At 43.7% G+C, this 21,906-nt stretch overlaps 1 protein-coding gene across 1 annotated transcript in view; it reads right to left on the reverse strand.

Moving 5' to 3' along the window:
* tsnare1 (T-SNARE Domain Containing 1) overlaps positions 1–17,777 on the reverse strand; it is a 169,776-nt gene extending 151,999 nt beyond the window's left edge. Inside the window, exon 1 of the mRNA XM_079504227.1 lies at positions 17,701–17,777. The gene's annotated coding sequence lies outside the window, so the exon portion shown is untranslated. The remainder of the gene's footprint in view (positions 1–17,700) is intronic.
* Positions 17,778–21,906: the final 4,129 nt, after the last annotated feature.

Below are 21,906 nucleotides of genomic sequence, written 5' to 3' on the forward strand. Positions count from 1 at the left end.
GACCCTGTCGAGTTGCGGCATCTCAGAACCACACGATCTAATTAACCCATTCTTGGCGGGAACCCCTTTTGGTGTTAGCATTATGTTATGCTTTAGCTATTGAAAAATAGCAGATCTACAACCTCATAGCGCGCCACCGAGTGGCGCGCTACGAGCTTGTAGGTCTGCTATTTTTGAAAAATCGAAGAACGACCGACATAGAAACATAGCTTTTTCAGAAAACTGTCATTATTTAGAAGACATTTGTAGAATCGTTCCCAGGTCAAAATGGGTTAAGTGCATCTATCAGGTCGATGGATACACTGTACGAACGTGTTATGATACGATTCCTTCACCCACCCAGAAATGTCTGTTAGAATTATTCCCATGTCCCGTAATAATGTGCAATAATAATGGCCCCCCGTTTTTGATCCTAACGCGTATCTGTAGCCCTGCGGGCCCGTCCTGTCAGAAGCAGAGCTGTGGCCACGGTGTCAACATGGTCAATAGTCGCCATGCATTGCCAGATAAACCAAAAACCCAGTGGAGGAAAATCATTACAGCCAGGCCACCCCAAGGCAGTGTTTAGATATCTCCATAGGACGCTAAATGGATCAATAGTGCAGGTATTACAGAGCACTTTGCAATTTGATATTGAAGGGGAGATAATGTTTATTTCATTTATTTTTGATGGCACTACAGAAGCTGATCAAAGCCGTCGTTGATGTGCGTTTAGAGACCAGACCGCTGCGAGACGGGATGATGGGATCAAAAGGATTGGATTTTTTTGTTATATACGGCTGCTGTATTTTGATGTTTTACAGTAAACTACTTGATAAAGGGAACAACAACTCTTCAAAGCCTTTACGTATGTTTAGCTGCATGCCGGTGTTGCGCACCAACAATAGCAGACGTACAAAACGCTGCTCGTGAGCTTGTTGTAGATCTGCTATTTTTGGGCGTGCGACACGATGCGCAACCAAGTACTGCAACTCAGGCTGAAAGCCTCTGTGTGTATGCATGTGTGTGCGTGAGTGTGAGTGTGAGTGTGAGTGTGAGTGCGTGCGTATGTGTGTGTGTGTGTGTGTGTGATGCCCTCTCTCCCCAGATGAGGGACTGAGCACACGGTGACAGTGACTGAGAAGTGGCTGTGCTTTCATCTCTTCTCATATTCCCACCTTCAGCTGACACAGACAAAACCTGGGGATTGTTCACGTGAGTTTACAGAGAAGCGCTCTCTCTCTCTCTCTCTCTCTCTCTCTCCAGAAGATTCCATCAGCACTATTTAAAAAGGAAAACAAAAAAAACAACATCCTACGCATCACAATGTATCAGAACAGTCAGGGAAGGGCAATGTGTGCGTGTGCGTGTACGTGCGTGCGTGCGTGCGTGCGTGCGTGCGTGCGTGCGTGCGTGCGTGCGTGCGGGCGGACGGGCGTGCGTGAGAGAGACAAGGGGAGAAATCTAACAACAACAACAAAAACTACGGAAAAAGAAAATCAGCCCACACCTTTGGGGATAGGGGGGTGAAATTGCCTTGTCACACAAAAAAAACAAAAGACTCATTATTGAGATAAATCACTCCATTCTGTTCCAAATATAAACTCTGCCTCAACTCACCTGGTAGCTGTCATCCAGGGAGAGCCTCCACAGGCCCTACACTTTGCTCTCAGTGCACCGTGTCAGGGTGAGGGTATACAGGGGTTGGCTCTAAAATTATCCACTACAGTATATGTTCAGCCCGTGGCACTTGACCTATAGCCTTGACCACCATGCTGACTTGCCTTCTCGTGCCAAAGGACCCACAAATTGATATGTATTTGACTGCGGCACTCCATCTGAAAATGTATTGTGCCAGGGACCCCCAGAATAATTCTAAATCTTCCAAGACTTCCCCGCGCACACACACACACGCACACACACACACACACATAACTGCTGGCTGGAGGAGGATGACACACGCACTGTGCCACATATGTATCCGCGGTGCAAAGCTCAACAGGCTCAAGGCCACAAAATATATTCATGTCGAGGACCTCCAATATTTACAAGCAACTTCGGCGCTAGCCGTGAGGGAGTATGAATTTACTTTTATAGATCTAAATTCGACCCTAGGACCTTTCCAGAACCGACTTCGTTTCGGCTCTAAAATAGCAGTATATGAATCGGCCCTTAAGGTGGCCTTACACTAGCCGATAATCGGGCATTTTTGACGCTCAGGGGGTGCCCGACCGCTCAAAGCGCGATCGGGATCGGCCCGATCAACATCAAGAATGTTTGATATTTGCTCTGCCCCGCTCCGATTATCCTGTAGTGTGTGGTGCTATCAGATTTGAAAAAATCGGCTAGTGTAAGGCCACCTTTAGGGTTAACCTGGTTCAGAGCGCTAGCGAGTGTTCTCTAACGCCCTGCCAGGCGCTCCTCTGCTGCGCATGGACAGAAAATTCCACTGCACAAAACAACATAACACCAAGACAATAGATGAAGTCCCCAGTATACACAGAACCATATCAGCAAGGCAGTGTGTTTAGTGCAGCAATGGCTGAAGAGACAAAACTCCTACTAAAACAAAGTTTGTGCCATAAGTTCTGTATCTTCGTCCAGATGGCATGGCACAAGTCTGACGTGACGATGTAAGAGATGATCAGTGTCAAATTTGCTAGTGCTAAACGTTTGATGACTTATTGTTCATATTAGTGTGTATTTGGTTTACACTCTCTCTGAGTAACAAAATGTGGATAAATTAACATTTTTTAGGGTGGATTTTTTTCCACCCTAAAACATGATCATCAGGTATTATTATTATATAATGAGGAAGATATATATTTTTAAAGTGTACAGTATTTGTTAAAATGTTGTTTTATTGTAGACACGCCCACCAGTTCATTAAACTGTTAAGTATGCCTGGTTTGCCTGGTGGGTGGAGATGGGTGGTGATCCACTTGAACTGAAGCCGCAAAGGGGGGGGGGGCTTAGGGGAGGGGTGATATTGTGATGTCACTATATCACTGTTTTTTTCATTGTTACGTTTGGCTGTCAAGCTTTCAGCCTCCAGGAAGAAACCCTAAATACAAAGGGAAGACAGATCATTGCACATAACAACCACACCAAGGGGTCTAATAAAGTCAACTCATAAACACGTATAATCACGGCACTCCATCTTTAACTATGATTACTTACTATGATTTACTAAGATGTTTTCATGGGTGGGAAGGTTAATTGTGTGCTGATTATGGTGAACTTCTACATCGTCCTGGAGAAATTGTAGCAAAACTGTTTTGTTTCTCCAAGACTTGCATTTGGGAGGTAGAGTCACTTTACTGTCGACCAAGTAAAATGTTACGCTGAAGCGAGGTACTAATTAGCTTCATGAGCTCCAGCACTCAGCAGCAACCCTCAAAATCTTAAACCAGAATGTGTGCACCAAACAAAACAAAAACAAAATAAGCCAAAAAAAAAGGGGTGAATGAAATCAAACTTGGCCTTTACATAACAACCAACCAAGCGGTAAATTAGCCTCACCCTACTGTATAATTTTTGGTTCAGGAGGACACAATATGCTGTAATCCTAGCGCTCTGGAAGAATTAATTTACAGTGTGTGCCGTATTATTTGAGAGGCAGGCATTGCCATTATTGTTCTCTGGCTAGGGGATTCATAATGAGATTTTAACATTTTATAATCAAACAAGGCAGTGTTTACTGCATGATGATGTGATAAAGAAAAACATGATCCCATTACACCCTCCCTTATGAAAACAGCTGCCTATTTGCGCAGCCACAACATTCCTTTTCTCTGTTCTAGCTAATGGCTAATCTTCGATCAATGGCTAATGTGCGTCTGAGATGTATCTCTAGCCTCTACACAAACATGTTTTCCAGTGATTACAAGCATGATGCTGCTAAAAAAAAGAGAACGCCAGCTAATGATGACACGGTAGTGTGAGTGAACCAGCAGTATCAATTTTGTCTCTTTCTCTGGGCTTATCGGCCCGTGATGGTACGCTCCATATCACTGACTGATTCTGATCTCGCCCATCTACGGATAGGTCTCCTCTGTTTCCAGCAAGGAGTGTACTAGGTTGGAGGGAATAATGTGTGTGTATGCGTGCGTGCGTCTGTGTAGGAGGCTCTCTTTGAACGGAGCACAAAAGAGAAGCGTTATCTCTGTTTGTTCTCTGTCGCAGCTTTGTCCCTGGGGAGGTAAATAGTAACAGCAATCTGACCTATAAGTCACAAGGACAGGGTTGGAATACATAGCGCGCGCCACTGCTTTCATGTAGGTGGATGTCTGGTATGCTCTGAGAGACTTGGGGTTACAGTTACACGTGTATGGATTGTGGTATCACAATGCAGACACATGTTGCTGACGGCTTACCTGCCTTCAACAGAGAAATAAGTGGTCACTCGATATTGAACTATAGCATCGTTTAAACCAGACCAGACACCGGATTATTTTGTCACATGGCTTTTGAGCCATCCACTGCCTACTACTACACAGTAGTGGAAAAGGTACCAAAATCACACTTGTGTAAAGTGAGGGGCGCTCTTATCATCATACATCATCATACGTCACGTTCCGTGCTCAGCCACACAAATCAACGCTATGGGGATACACACATTGCTCAGCCAATCAAATCATTGCTATGGGGTACACATAAACACAACGCTGGGCACGCCCCTCAAAAGACAATTATATATAAAATATATAGCTCAAGTTTAATGTACTTTTGAAATGTGTGTGGTGGGGGTTCCCTACACCTAGAAATTCACTTCACCACTGTCCACCACTGCTTGTGGCAGCCGACAGAACGTGTCAACCATAGAGTATATAAAGGATAGAGACCGAACTGGAGCACTAGCCCCGACCCCAAGCTATTCATTTCGATGAAGTTGCTCAGTGGCGTTTTTAAGCACCCGGAAGACTGCCGGAAGTACCTCCTCCGGACCTCAAATTTGAGGTCCGGGGTGACGTATGGGTGACGTAGGGAGTGATGGTCCTACGTGTCCGTGCACGGGTCCGCCTGCAGTCCTTCCTCTTACCACTAGGGCCCAGAGCTTCAACGTTGGAGCGCCTCACTGGCCCCTTGGTGTCAACTCATGGATGTATAGAGCGTCGCAGTCCCGCCCCCTTTCATGACGACGCCAGGTCCAGGAAATAATTCCCAATGCATTTTTCCCATAGACATTTCAAAAATTATTTATTTAAAAGACCTTTTAAGCGTCGTACAAAGCCAACTCGAGTTGTGACAAATCATGACAATAAACACAATATTTTGGACCAAACAAATACTTACAAAGAAGAAAAACAAGAAAAAAAGTGTTGTAACCTGCCGTTTTCTTCTTCTTTCTAATTATTTGTTCGGCCCGAAAAAATTTGTTTGTTGTCATGATTTCTCACAACTCGAGTTGAGCTTTGTACACGAGGCTTAAAAGGTCTTTAAATAAATACTTTTTGAAATGTCTATGAGGAAAATGAACGGGGAATCATTTCCTGGGCCCTGGTAGGTGGTGGGACTGCGACGCTCTATAGGGCAGGTCTATAAAGGAGGAATTAGAAAACCAAAATACGGTGAGCAGTCAGACAGCTAAGGGCCAGGAGTGAAGTGAGCTGATCACTTAACGGGGGAAAAGGCAGGGCTCATCACGAGTAACTTCCCTGTCACACGCCAGCTCTCCATGTTGCCTAATTGGAACAACCGCTTTAATTGGGTATGGGAGCCATGGAGACGGCTGTACTGTCTGCAAGTTAATTGGCTGAAGGGGAACCCTTCAGCGGGAGAGGTGGGCCAGAATGAGACGGCTGTGCTATAGTGCCTCGACCGAGGCGTCAATCTGCGCTCTACGACTGACACGGAGGCCTTTGAGTGGCCCCCGGCAAAGCTCGCAGACATCGCTATAGACCGACAGAGGATGCAGGTTTAGGAGAAAATAAACATTGCAGCTTCCTTTAATCATTTGCAACTCTCGCTGTAATGTTACGGGGAGGTGAAGTGCATTTCCTGGCCTTTTCATATGTGCAGACAAGCGTCTAAAAGAATTCATTATCAGTCAACGACGCGCAAGCACCTCAAATGAGATCTTGTCAGTCATGATCGATCAGTGTGGTGTCCGGTCTGTCTGTCTGTCTTTCTGTCTGTCTGTCTGTAAGACACTCAGTCAGTCTTTTGGTCCTTCTCTGTCCGAATTTCAACAGAAGTGCTGAATGCTCTGCTGATTGCTGTCTGAATGGTACGTCAAAAACTGTCTAGCCTAAATTAAGGCCTGGAACACCTGTTATTATACCTTTCAGGTCGGGAGAACCTCAGTGTATGGTTGTTGCTATGAAGTTGGAAGTTTTTCAGAAAACTCAGGATCAGGATTTAGCAAAACCAAAACCACAGGGTGCCTTGGACGTGTATGTGTCCTTATGTATGTTTTATACAGCATGGGTTCCCAAAGTGGGGTCCGGGGACCCCTAGGGGTACTTGAGGGAGTTCCAGGGGGTACCTAGCTCAATTAGAGATAGTTAGGAATAGGAACCAAATGGACCCTTACAGGTCTGTAACTCGGAGAGTTTACAAATGGAACCAAATGGACCCTAACGGGTCCATTTGGTTCCATTTGTACACTCTCAGAGTTAAATTAACAGTGGTTTTACAATATAAATTGGGGTACCAGAGATAGAAATGCCATTAAATCGGGGATCCGTAGACTAATGCGTGTGAAACTGGGGGGGTCCATGAAATTTCGGAATCACTGCTAGAGCCGTAAAAATCCTCCCTTATCGGGGTCACTGGCATATGTTTTCAAATGGGGGGTCCGTGGCCTAATAAATGTTGATTTGGGGGTCCTTGACACGAAAAGGTTTGGGAACCACTGTTATACAGCATATTTTGTATGCAGCATACTCCTTGCATGCACACTGCCGTTCACTTCCTTGATTACGGCTATACTATAAATCTAGGGCGCTCTCCATGGTTTTGACCAAAAGGGCAATATTCTGTCTTCATTGATGAGTTCAGGAAGCATGTTGTTTGGAATATAAATGCTTCTAGAGAGACTTTAGATGAATCAGCATGAGGTGAGAACGGAAGATTATGCCTCCCGGATTTGGGGGGGAGGACAGAACAGTTTTAAAATGTGTGTGTGTGCGTGTGTGCGTGTGTGCGCGTGCGTGCGTGCGTGCGGGCCAGCATCATCACATCAATAATAACACCTATAGTAATAATCATTATAATTATAGTAGGGCCTATCATATTGTTAAGCTAAATGTCAAGTAGTAAAAGATGCCATGAATATAAGGTGCTAGAGTGAAAGGTAACAATGCAATTTATGGATGACAAAATAAAATGTATAGGGGCGCTCTGAGCCCACAACGTTTTGAGAACCACTGCTCTAAAGAAACAAAGAATACATTTTAGGTGACAGGAAGTCTCACCTTTCTTGGGAGTGAGTGAAAAATAAACTGGAGATATTCGTTTTTTTTCCCCCCCTTCGCTTCTCCAATCTGATGGGCTCTCAAATTGACAACGGGTCGACAGAACAGGCAAAGATTTAGGACACGGTGTGACAGGCCAGATGAGATACAGCCGGTGCTTTGAAAGATGACATGGCCATTAACCCATTTTGGGCGGGAACCCCTTTTGGTGTTAGCATTAAGTTATGCTTTAGCTATTGAAAAATAGCAGATCTACAAGCTCATAGCGCGCCACTGAGTGGCGCGCTACGAGCTTGTAGGTCTGCTATTTTTGAAAAATCGAAGAACGACTGACATAGAAACATAGCTTTTTGTAGGTCTGCTATTTTTGAAAAAACGAAGAACCACTGACATAGAAACATAGCTTTTTCAGAAAACTGTCAGGATGTAGAAGACATTTTTAGAATCTGATCTCAGGTCAGAACGGGTTAATGTCCAAATGTCCATTGATAAAAAGTTAGGCACCGCGCTCCTCTATTAAAGGTATGACTTTGCGGGGCCGATTCACCCGAAATGATTTATGTGCTTTTGTTGTAGTCTGAAAGGAAACAGCTGTGTCTTTATTAGCAAGGCAGGTGTCTGGGCTGAGGAGACAGATTGGGCTCGGCGATTGTCAATAGCACTTTGGAGACGCGTTGAGTCCACATGATCCGCAGCGAGACGTGGATGCTTACCGAGTGACCTTCACTCGCCGGGGCAGGACTCTCATGTGCTCTCATTTGTTTGAAAGGACCTGAAAAGGTGGCGTTTTAATGCACTCATTTGATTGGATTGCCAATGACGGGGATAAAGGATGGGGAGAAGACAAGCAGGGTTTTCTGTGGCGCATGCACGGCTGTCTAGCATGCATACGAATGACACGGCACGGAGCAGGTGATAATAGTCCTAGGGGGAAGCTGCTCGTTATTCCACAAACTCTTCTCACTAATGTGTGCTTTATAGCCGTATACTCTCTCGCTCCTTCTTCTCTTCTTGTCTCTATCACTCTTTCACTGATTCCCTATATCTATCTCCACCCCTTTCCTCCATCTGCATGTCTCTTATGTACTCTCTCTCTCTCTCTCTCTCTCTCTCTCTCTCTCTCTCTCTCTCTCTCTCTCTCTCTCTCTCTCTCTCTCTCTCTCTCTCTCTCTCTCTCTCTCTCTCTCTCTCTCTCTCTCTCTCTCTCTCTCTCTCTCTCTCTCTCTCTCCATATGGCAGAGTCGTGTCTCAAATGGAACGCGGGACACGAGGTAGACTTTATGTGACCTCCTTTTCACGTGACCTTTCAAGGAAAGAAAAACAAGGCAGCTTTGTTCGTTATACGTTCACGTCAGGGTTTGTGGAACGAGCATCCACACACCTACTGTAATATCTCATGTCACGGTCTCTTTTTAAACAAACGTTATTGTCAGCCAAATGAGCCAATTATATTTTTAGGATGGCGGCTCTTGAAGGACTGTGAAAGTAAAAAAGCGTGCAGGCTACTTCAAGACCCGTGATTGAAGTTGCAATAATGTCCGCGAGGATGACTTCATGGTCAAAGTGAAACGCACCCTGGTCTCATCTGAGTAATTTACGGTCCAGGGGCTGTGGAAGAATCCACAGGTTCACACAGTGCTGGGGCTGTGGACCCCAAGGGGAAACATTAGACAGGGGAGGGGAAAACATTAACAAATTTATATATATATATATATATATATATATATATATATATATATTCTATATTCTATATTCTAATTAAATTCATAACATTATTGTAGGTTAACCACTTTTAACCTGGCATCCATAGGCTTGCTTTGTCGTTAATTTCCAAATTTGTCAAAAATGTAAAAACAATGAAATAAACATAAATAAATAATAATAATAAAAATAGCAAAGAGAATGTTGTTAATCCATTTTGCAATAGTTGGCAACAGGAGGGCTATGGCTTGTAGGGGTCCTTGACACACATGTTTTGGTAAATCCAGAGCTAAAGTCAACATGGTGTATTCACTGCACTGAGACTCTGATACCTAAATAGGATTTCTCGGCTTTTGTGGCAGATAAAACCGCACAAATAAGACAAAAATAAACTGTGTAATTCTCAAAGCACCCCGCAAAGGGTGAAATGAAACCCTAACTGTGCTGCAAAGGAAATAGCATCTCTCTGTGCTATTTGCAAGTATTTAAATGAGGTAATATGCATACATTTGGCGACAAATAGCCCCTTTCTATGCAAATGAGCGTCACTGCAAAAGAAAGAAAGGCAAATTCTCAAACACAAGCACTAAAATCCACACGGTTAGAAGAGTGAAGTTATTAGCATCTTCAGAGAGCTTGTGGTAACTGAAGCGTCTATAAAGAAGTGTCATGCGCAGACATTCTGCATGGTGATTATGGCAGTGGTCATTATAGCCAGGCAAAGGCATCGCCATGCCCGCTCACGTCAGGTTTGCCTGTGAGCAGATATTTCAAGCCTCCATTACTGAGGTGTCACTTTGCTAGTCTGGAAAGGGTCCTAGTCAAAAAGGACCCTTTCCAGACTGAATATAATAGCGAAGTGACAACACAAATCACAAATGCAGCAAATCAGCTGCGTGTGCGTGCGTGCGTGCGTGCGTGCGTGCGTGCGTGCGTGTGTCCGTCCGTGCGTGCGTCCGTGCATGCGTATGTGTATGTGATTGTGTGTACTGGCCACTAAAAGCATGTACTGTGAACATGAGCGGCGGTGGCTCAGGGGTAGAGTGGCTGGATGGTAACCGCAAGGTTGCCTGTTCGAACCCGGGCTCCCCCAGAGTTAGTGTCGAAGTGTCCTTGAGCAAGACACTGAACCCCAAATTGCTCCCGATGTGCTGGCTAGTGCCTTGCATGGTTTCTTCCGCCATCGGTGTATGAATGTGTGTGTGAATGGGTGAATTGATGCACAATCTATGTAAAGCGCCTTGGATAAAGGCGCTATATAAATGCACCATTTACCATTTACCATTTATGAGCACTATATTCCAGAGAATCAACTACAGCTGAACCATGTTTTTTCCATCATAATGGGCCATTGTCTTCTTTGTTATAGTTGGAATATGGACTCTGACATCCACTTCAGTTATAAAAACTAATTTATATCTTCACGGATTGCCTAGGGTGATTTGCTGACTTGGCCGCGTCGTGCATCGAAAATAGCCGATCTACAAGTCCACAAAGTGCCATGGCATGACGCGCCGCAAGCTTGTAGATCAGCCATTTCCAGAGTGAGATGCGGCGCACAACCAAATATAAATCAGGCGTAAAGCCTTCTGGAGGAGCCTCCAGTAACATGCTCTGGTAATGGTGTCCCAGACTGGAGCATATAGCGTGGATGCAGCCTGTGGACTTGGCGGCGAGTGGGGCCGAGTAATGGTCTTTGGCCGGTGACTGAGGGCCTGCTGGTGCCTCTTCCACTCCAACACCCACATTCTGTACGAGGAACAAACGAACCGCATGAGGGCATGGCTCCGAAAGGGAGGACGTTCTCCCGGTAGTCCTGGTGACAGCCACTGAAATATTTCTGGGATGTGTACTGATGGTAGGACGCAGTGGTGGAAACTTATATTTACTCAACTGCTGGGTACTCAAATACGGTTTCGAGGTATTTTTTACGTTATTTGAGAATGTTCATTTTTCAATACTTTATACATGCTTTACCACATTTCAGAGACTTTGAGGCCTTCTTTTCAGAAAATTTAAAGAAAAGTTACGTATAGGGGTTCCCGGTCTAAATGGGATAAGTTAAGTACACTCCCCAATTACGGTAAGCCACATTTTATATTAATCTACTAGGACAAACGATGTGATGCATTGTGGGCTAGTAGATCTGCTATTTTCATATTCACACACATTTTTACTTCTGGTACTTTAAACATATTTTGATGCCAATGCCAATACCTTTACTCACGTAACATTAAAAAAATCAAATCAGCGGTATTGTTACTTTTACTTAAGTAAAATACAGTACATCCTGTGTAATCCGGAGTAGCCTACATACTTCTTCCAACCACTGGGTAGGGTAGGGGGGGCGATGATGGGGCACCACAGTGGTGTCCTGGGCTTTGGCATTTGGAAAACGCTGTCCTCCTTTCCTGCGGCTGCCTGCGTTGTTTGGGGTTGTTATGTGTATGGAGCTTCCTGGCCCCGGCTGTATGGGGAACAGATGGCCAACTGGACATCCTCGCTGCCACAGCCTTCTGGTGTGCTCCTCCTGCCACATATGCTTCACCCTGCGGCTATCGCTTCCTGGAGATCGCTTTCCCACAATCCCTCACAGCCGTCACCATGGCTACACGATCCCCCGCTGCGTGCGGTGGATGGTGAATGTGCAAACTCACTCGTGGGCTCACGCACACATGACACATGCGTGCGCGCACGCACGCACACAGCCGCACACGCGATATACCATATACCACATACCATATGGCCATATACGTCTGCTTATAATAACACACATAAAAACACGTCCTTGAGTGCTAATTCAACTCTGATATATATATAAGGCAGTGGTTTTCAACCAGTGGTCTGGGGACCACCAGTGGTCCTTGAGGGGGTTCCAGGTGGTCCCCAGCTAAATGATGGAGAGTTGATAACGAAAGGACCCTTATTGGATCTTTAACTCTTGAGAGCGTATAATGAAACCAAATGGACCCTCACAGGTCTATTTGGTTTCATTATACGCTCTCAAGAGTTACATTATTGTTAAACATCGGCCTTACTTAATTTACAAAATATTCAACGTTTTGGGTCTAAGAGGCTATTTCATCAAATGGTGGTCTGTGGTTCAAATGCCGAATAAATAATGGACCTTGACATGAAAATGGTTGAAAAACACTGGTATAAGGCTCTGTTTCTATACGTCGGGTCCGGGGACCACCGGGGGTTGTGTAGATACAGTGTAGATTGGGATGCCAGGGATATCAAATGTGGGTCTGTGGACTAATGTATATCCAAACTGGGGGTTCTTAAATGTTGAGAAACAATGGTAAAAGGATACAAACCTTAACTATTTTAGTTAAATTAACTTTCAGACTCTGGGGACTCGTGATTATCACAGACAATACTATAACATTTTCCAAAGAATCCACAACTGTACTTTTTTTCTCTCATCAACAACTTCCTTTCCCCCACATTATATTCAGATTGTCATCACAAAGTAAACATCAGGAACGGATGATAGAATCTCCTCTCAGAAAAGTGTTGACAAAAGCCTGTTCTAATATAAATGGATTGCACTTATTGGATATGACAGGATAATCACAGACTTGCAGCAAAGCACAATACACACACACACACACACACACACACACACACACACACACACACACACACATTCAACGCGTTGCGATCTTGTACATCTGCCATGTTATTGTTCGCCATGCTATGCCGTCGTGCGACAAATTAGAAATCAGGCTTTAGGCCAACCTCGTGGAGCACTTTACAGACAAAAGAAAGTGACTGATTAGGAATCGCCATGATGGCACTGCAGGACAGGAAGGACGAGAGAGAGACATGAATGAGAGACACAGTCAGGGTGTCGGACGGAAGGAAGCAAGAGGAAGTGTTGAGAGTGCCATTCTTCCAGCTGGCTGGCGATGGCTCACGCGGCATCAGGCTCTGAGTATCTGACATTTCGATGTCACTTCAGGGCCCTAACAGATGGTGGCAAACACGTAGCCGTCGGTCCACCGATATCAGTAGCGACCGCCACTGCAATGGGGACACTTTTTTCCCACGTTTATGTCATGTCAGTACTCAGTACGCCATATACTATTTCGCCCAGACAAAAATGACTAATCCCGAACAGACGATACAAGCACACCGCCTGATTATCTACATTCTGTCGTCTCATCCTCTGCGCTGGCCCGGGCGGCTGGCGTAGCCGTCTGGGCACCATGGCTGGTAATCCAGTCTGGCAGTGTGCCGCGGGTTCGACTCCCGATCCCGACGGCCTTTACTGCGTGTCACCCCCCCCATCTCTATCTCCCCATTTCCTGTCAGCCTACTGTATACCTATCCCTCTATGAAAAAGAAAATAAAGGCGAAAGCCACAACAAAAATATATCTCATCCTCTGCGCTCTCCAGAGAGAGCAAACTGGGCATCTCTGTGCCCTTGCCAATACTTTGTGGAACAAACAAAGTTGCGAGGCAGAACCAGGAACTAATTTCATTAGCGACTGCCACTCGTGACTGATTACAGGCTGTCCTCGCTTGCCGGCACGTGGGTCCAAAGTTCTGGGAGGTTAATAACCAGTAACAATCAATTACTTAACCAATCTGATATGATCAATGGGGGCCTCCAATCCGGCGGACGGCGAGATGAGGAGTGGAATGCGATAAAGCTCTCCGATGCGCTCGGTGCTCACCAAACAGCGATGAGATGTGGCTAAACTGTTTACACTGCTAGATAATGCTGAATCCAGTATTTACTTTTCCACATACGGATAAGGCAGAAAATACTTTCTCATCTTCCGGTTAAACCTGGTTCGGGACAACAGAATTCTATTTTTATCTTTTTTCATATATATTATTTCTTTCTCTGCAGCGGTCCAGGTGAAACAGCCACAGTATAGACAAGAAGAACATATAATACAATACAATGCATTTCAATGGTACTGCACAACACCAGAAGAATATATGAAAGTTTGAGCGCAAATCAGAATTACATTTTACTGTCTTAACTGCCTTCTTGGATGAGTAAAATAAGTTAAGTCAAAGACTTCAGACTTCATTCTGTTCCTCAAGCTCAGTACACCCCAGACACCTCGAGAGGTTGCATCGACTTTGACACAGAACAATTCTGTGTCCTCGGGGAAAAGAAAGAAAGGAAATTACACCAGCGGTGGGTTAATTGTCCCATCAACCATTAGTAGGCCTCCCATGTATCCAGTGCATCTCCATCTGCATCAGGGCTGATTATTCTAATGATGTCTAAACCTCTGTCCAGCCATTATTCACACATCACAGAGCCTGGCCTTGTTATCTCTGATGGCAAGGGGGTCTGGTCTTCCTCAATCCACAAATTAAATCCAATCCATGCCCCCCTTCTCTCCCTCTCATACACACATTCACAAGCCCCTCTCTCTCTCTCTCTCTCTCTCTCTCCCCCTCTCTCTCTCTCCCCCCCTCAATTACTGCCCGGGTATCAAGCCATTTACTTATGCTATCAGGCAATTACAAACCAATCTCACCCCTGCTCATCCTCAACATGACTTTCTGATCAACCGTAGAAAATATTTTTTAATTGTGTGCTAATGTTATTGTTTTTTCTTGAAAAGCATGGCGTTTAATTACAATTAGAATTACTATTGTGATAATTTGTTATGTTTCTTGCGTGTTTTTCTTTTTTTCACCCCTCATTGGTAATCTAATCAAGTAAGAGAGTAATGGACCACACAACAACCTGGGCTAGCAACGAGAAGGGAAGGTCTCCTTTATGGTGGAGGGGTTGTTGAATGATAATGAGAAAGCACTCGCATCACAGCTATTAGTTATGAGGGCAAAACAAGTCAATACAAAACATGAGCATGCCATCCAATGCAGTGCAAAACATTTGAGTGTCTGCCAAGGGAAGATACTTTAGTTTACTTTTCAGTTTTCACTCATACTACAGCAGATGGCTGTTCTGACTCTGTGCCAGAGGGACGTGTTATTCGACAATGTGAAGGAGACTGTAATTCACAGGTTGCTTGATGATCTTGAGAGTTCTGGCTGCCTGCAGTGTGTCCCACATATCCCCTCCCTCCCCGCATGGAGCTGTCGGCAATACATTCAGCATCACACAGTAAACCTACAAGCAGATCAGCACCATGGACAGAGACACTTCTCTACTACTGACTGTACCTGCTTGCTGCTGCCACTGCCAGATCCATTTGGTTTTGTTATCTGCAGTTCACTGACACTGACACACTCACTGTAACTGATGATACCCGCAGGATCTTCATCTAAGCTCCAGTGAGACTGTGCTTAACCCATTTTGACCTGAGATCAGATTCTAAAAATGTCTTCTACATCCTGACAGTTTTCTGAAAAAGCTATGTTTCTATGTCAGTCGTTCTTCGATTTAAAAAAAATAGCAGACCTACAAGCTCGTAGCGCGCCACTCGGTGGCGCGCTATGAGCTTGTAGATCTGCTATTTTTCAATAGCTAAAGCATAACATAATGCTAACACCAAAAGGGGTTCCCGCCCAAAATGGGTTAAATTGGTGATCAAGTAGGCGTAGTCAGGCGTAGTCACCATTATGTTTGCAATCACAAAGTTCAATCTCTACGAGTACGATAGTCTCGTGGAATGCGTTTGTGCATTCTCAAAGTGTGAGAACCCCAGGGGTCCTTGAGGGGTTCCAGGAGGTCCTGTTTTAATATTTAAAACTCTATTTTTAAAAAATCTTGAAATAATGTGAAAAATGTGGAATATATGTGAAACACACATCCTTTGCGTCATCATTACCTATTTTAATCTTCCATTCTATTCTCTATGATCATCAGCAGAATACAGACAAGGATCTGCCCTCGCTGGCTGACATGGCAACGGGTGACAGCCAGTCCATGGTGATGGAATGAGAGATGAGTCATCAAGTGGGACCAGCACCCACTACTTCAAACCATCTTACATGAATTGTGGAAGACATGATGCCATGTTGGAAGATGCATTTCTACCAAAGGTACAGTTTAAGAAAGTAAATGCAACACTAATACTACCACCACCACCACCACCACTATACCACGACTACTACTACTACTACTACTAATAATAATAATAATAATAATAATAATAATAATACTAATAATAATAATACAATCAGTATTATCAACCTTATAAACTTGTTCTCGTCCTCATCATCATCCTCCGCATCATCATAATCACCACCACCAACGTATTATTACAACAAAAACAAAAACAAGAATCTAATCATCATAGAAAAGAATGGTGTCACATCCAGTAATATAACATGTTATAACACATTATAGCCCTAAACGGCTGATATTCCATACATTGCATGTATTATACCACAGAACAGCCAATGCATTTTCATGGAGGGAACCATTCCGACTGATCTGTGTGAAGTTCTGTGAACTCACAATCAAACGGTTCTGGAAGAAACTTTTCCACGAGATTCACAACATTGTACGTGAAGGGATGACATTCACAGCAGCACATACGTATGTACGGGACAAACAAATTGACAGGTGCGTTGTGGTTGGTGCAGGGTAATTAATCACACCTGTCAATTTGTGTGCCCTGTTTATATGTACAGTATGTGTGTTCATTGAAGGAAGTTCACATGTTCAGTGCTGCTGTAAATGTCATCCTGTCGTACAGAGAATGTCATCAGTGTAAATCTTGTGGAAAGTATAGAGATATTTTTACTACATTTTGCCAGAACTTTCAAATGGATACGAGATGACAAGAGCTGACCCGAAGTCAGTGGCATCACATGGGTGAGTACACACCTACAAAGTAGAATTCTGGCGAGATTAATTCCTCCACTGAAATGCATTGAGTTTTCAATGGATGTGTATGGCAAGTTATTCCCAAAGTGGGGTCCAGGGAGGGTCCCTCAGGGTTCCTTGAAGGGGTGTTAAAATGGACCCGTACAGGTCTGTAACTATGAGAGGAGGAGGGATGGAATGTTGCAAAACAAAACCATTCAATCAAAACCATGAGCAACGGGACAGAGACAATGAACAGCATATATAACAGTATATGCCGACAGCGAACGTTTAGCAACCAATGCTATAATCCAATAACACATTTCCCTGTACAGTAACTACGTACAGTAACTACATAATCACTTCCTCCTCTTTGCAGCTTACATTGTGCCACCACACTGTGCACAGTACACACACACACACACACACACACACACACACACACACACACACACACACACACACACACACACACACACACACACATAGTCACACACACAGTCACACACAGTCACACACACACAGTCACACACACACACACACACACACACACACACACACACACACACACACACACACAGTGTTCAAATACACAGCACATTGCTTCCTGGGTGGTTATCTAGAGAGAGAGGAACGGAAGAGCTGCAGAGCATCCCTGCCGGCCTCCCATCCCCCCTCATCCCTCCTCCCTGTGTTCTGCCCCTCTTGTTTCTCCCCTCCCCTCCTCTGCTCTCCTCTCCTCTCATCCTCAGTATGTGTGGCTGCTGCTGCAGCGATCATCATCGTCATTATCGCAACCAACAATGAAAACACGGTTGACAAAGACGCGGCGTGTTGCTCAGTATTACCTTTCAGTGGAGAGTGGAGTGCTGTGCAGTGATTGTGCTAGGCTGTAGCTGCTCCCAGTCTGCCCACGGCTAACAACATCACGTGACCCTGAGCCACCTGCTCCTAGATCCTGGTCATATGACCAAGACAGCCCTGGCAAAGATCTCTGGGAGATGTAGTTCATGGGTAGTCAAGGAGTACCTGATAAATGCTAGTTATGCAGATAATGTTGGTAGCTTCTTCTTTTTTTTTTTCTTCTTTTTTTTAATAGATTTGTTTAGCTTGACCACAAATGTCAAGAATCGTATTGGGATGCTAGATAGCATATTGTTTAGACAAATATTCACCTGGCATTGTACTCTTCACACTCCAGCCTACTTATTTACCCTGCTAAATAATTAATTGCAAATTATAAATGGTGAAAGATGTGTGTCACTTAGTTTTTTAACACAGTGATATACTGTAATTGCAACAAACAATAATATATATAATAATAATAATATAATAATAGCCTAATAATAATAATAATAATAATAATAATAATAATTATTATTATTATTATTATTATTATTATTATTATTATAACAACAACTAGATGCAAAACTAGATGCAAGATTTAACACAGCAATTTCTCCAAATGACAAATTGTTTAGGATAGCATTTGCCTGGGACTAATTCAACCTTGGGTCTCAGGACCCAGTACATTGAAAACCCTCACTGCACAGCCAGCCTGTGCCAAAACAAACACACAATCCATTGTATAGCACTGTGTCAGACCACTACTGCACTCAAACAGATGGCAGACCCCACTCCTATAAATCTTTTACACAGCAGCAGTTTTAACAAGTAGCCTAGAACAGGTTCTCAAAGTGGGATCCGAGTGTAAATGGAACCAAGTGGACCCTTGGTACACCCAATACACTGTCAGAGTTATGGGTTTATTGAAATTTTAAAAGTTTGAGAACCACTGAGGTAGTAGCCTATAGGCTACACAGGTGGGTTAATGATAATGTTCCAATCACTCAAAACAGAGTCCGCTGGGTGGGTGATATTGTTAATTGGTAGCCTATCATAGGTATTTGATAACACCTGTGTTCTTGTCGTGTATGTCAATGCAATGTGCTACAGTGCTTGTCTAGACTATAATTCAATATGAGCAAAACCAGCATAGAAATGTAAATTAAATTTCTTACCTTTATTTCTCTTCCTTGTTCTTGTATAGGCTTATATGGCCAATTGGCTAGGCTACTTCATCAAAGTTCATGTCACGATGGCTGAAGACCATGATTCACTCAGATACAGTAGCAATAGGCTAATTCATAACTCGTAATTTAAATAGGCTACATAGCCTATGCCCTATAGTCTACAATAATATGTTGTTGTGTAATGTTGAAATGAAAATGAATGCTTTTCCAACATGCTTTTTTCCGCATTTCGTTTTGCATGAACTTGTAGGCTACGTGGTCTACTCTCTGCAGACTGCATCAAACATGACTGGCAGGTTTGCACTTCGTCGCACGACGGACGGTGTGGCGAGCGAATATACGGCAGATCTACAAGCCCAGAGTGCGTCGCAGATATGTGCAATGTGGGTTTGTAGCTTTGATATTCTCAGGGCGCGCCGATATCTCAAACGTCACTTCCGGTCACATTGAAAACACCTGCCACAAACAGCGGCAATAATCTGATTGGCCTGACACCAATAATGCAAAGAAAATAACATAATAGGAATTCAGACATTCTGTGTTTCTTTACAAATTTGTATCGATGTTTTATTTTATGTAGAATGTAATATTTAGCATATACAAATTGATAAATTGATATTATGGCTACAGATATCATCTTCAATGCACAATATTTACTTTCTCATCAATTAATATTCACATTTAGATATTCTGTTCAATTGATTGATATTTTGTATTGACATTTGACCAAAAAAAATATAGCCTACCTAATACCTGTAGCCTACATTTTGATGACATAATTAAGAGTTTTTCAAACGGGAAGTCGCCGACTTCGCCGACAGGTCTCCAGGTCTGCTCAGGAGGGGCGCAACAACGCAAGCGTAAAAAGAAAAGCTAAACAGAATCCAGGTCTGGTGAGTCGCGAGCGTCTGCACGTAAAGAAACAAATTCACGGGACCACGCTCACGTAAATACGCTTGCGATGTTGCCCCTCGACTGATCCGCGCGTACAGAAAAAAAAACGCAGGTCTCATTGAAAATGAACTATAGGCGCGTTAAATCGCTTCCTGTTTGAAAGGCCCTTTAGACTGTCATCAATTGTTAGGGATTATTTTGTATGTGAGGGTTTGAAGCTTATTAGAGCTTGTCTGTGATACAAACTTGTCGTTATGAGCTTGTCGGCCGGCTTATTTATTTTATTTTATTATTATTATTTTAAATGATGGATCCACTTGGATCTCGGTAACAATTGTCACGGGTCACTCCCGGTTCGGTCCGTCATTTGGAAAAAATCTCGGAACCAATCGGGTCTTGGAACAAATTTCATGGCCCATTAAAGGTTGGGATTGGGAAGCAGGGACATTTCTTTTTTTAAAGTAATGATGCATATGGCATATCTATCAAATACTCCCTAAGGATGTCCAGTAAAAAATGAAAAATAAAAGACTTTGGTACAGTTGAAGTAGAGGATAGCCTCTAGAGGGCGCGATTTCCCTGATGTCAAGGATAGGAGATGAACATTTTCTTCAAGCTCTGCTTTTCGCTGGAGTGATGCAATCATGCAATGTCGCTTGTCTGTCGCCACCACGCACCATTTCTATGGACAATATTAAGGTCACGATGACTATATTTGTGGGGTTCGATTCCTCCATGGTGGCTGTGTCTTTGGGTGGGAAGCCATCAGGGGGGGGAGTTTTACCACTTGAGCCATATTCCATCAGCTATTTGAAAATAGCAGATCGACAAGCTCACACCGCGTCGTAATGTGACACATTGTAAGCTTAAATGCTATTTCCAAATCACAGAAATGTATTAACACCAATCTTGTAAGCCAATAGTTCATGGCACAATTTAAATATTTTTAGATCGGGGTTTGGCAGTCCGCAGACAAATACATATTAAATTGGGGGTCTTTGACATGAAACACTGGTTTAAACAAACTTTAGGAAGCAAGCCTGCAACTAAGCTGCACTTAGTGTGACTTCACAAGAAAAACAAGCCCAAAGTTGCTTATAATAAGCAGTGTTGGCAACACTGGTGGGGGCGCATGCCTGCCTGGTAAGCAGGGAGGGGTCTGTCAGATGAAAAGAAACAGCTGGCAACTCCATGTGTATCGGAGTAGACCCAGACCAACAGTCGCGTTTGGCAGTGACAGAGACTAGGGGGGAAATTGGCAGAAAAAAGAAAAACAAAGAACTAATAGTTGATTAAAAAATAATGCTTTCCAGTGGAAACCATGCAAGGTACCTACCTGCTCATCGGGAGCAATTAGGGGTTCAGAGTCTTGCTCAAGGACACTTTGACACTAACTCTGGGGGAGCCCGGGTTCCTTGCGGTTGCCATCCAGCCACTCTACCCCTGAGCCACCACCAGCCTGTGTACAGGAGTGCATTTCAACACATTTTAGATAAGGCTGGGCAATTAACCAAAAATATATCGAAACCAATTAGATCCACTCAAGTAGCTAGGCTAATATAGGCTTTTTTTCAATATAATTATTTTTATAGTATCAAGTAACCAACACAAACTAATTATAATATTTTATAATCGACTGCATCGATTAGTCTGATTAACCACTTATTGATATGTATGATACTTGAATGGTAAAAACCTGCGGAAATAGCAAAAGCTCAAAACTGAGCTTGTCAATAATCGTAATTGAAGCAAAGGTTTGGCATCATGATGTTGATTTGAAGTCATGTCGCCAAGCCCTAACAGACAGGCTACTGGAATGTTTTCCTTTAATCTGTGAACAAGTGACCTCCCCAGTCAGGGTTATGCCCAGTCCAACAGAGCTGAGGTGAAGTCTACATTAATATTGCATGATTCTGTCTAACATGGGGTCAGGAGCACATCTCCTCCTGAGACAAGACGTGATAGTCCGCAGCAAGGTAGGTGTGTGTGTGTGTGTGTGTGTGTGTGTGTGTGTGTGTGTGTGTGTGTGTGTGTGTGTGTGTGTGTGTGTGTGTGTGTGTGTGTGTGTGTGTGTGTGTGTGTGTGTGTGTGTGTGTGTGCGTGCGTGCGTGCGTGCGTGCGTGCGTG

The sequence above is a fragment of the Electrona antarctica genome (assembly GCF_951216825.1).
Source record: "Electrona antarctica genome assembly, chromosome: 6".
NCBI lineage: Eukaryota > Metazoa > Chordata > Actinopteri > Myctophiformes > Myctophidae > Electrona > Electrona antarctica.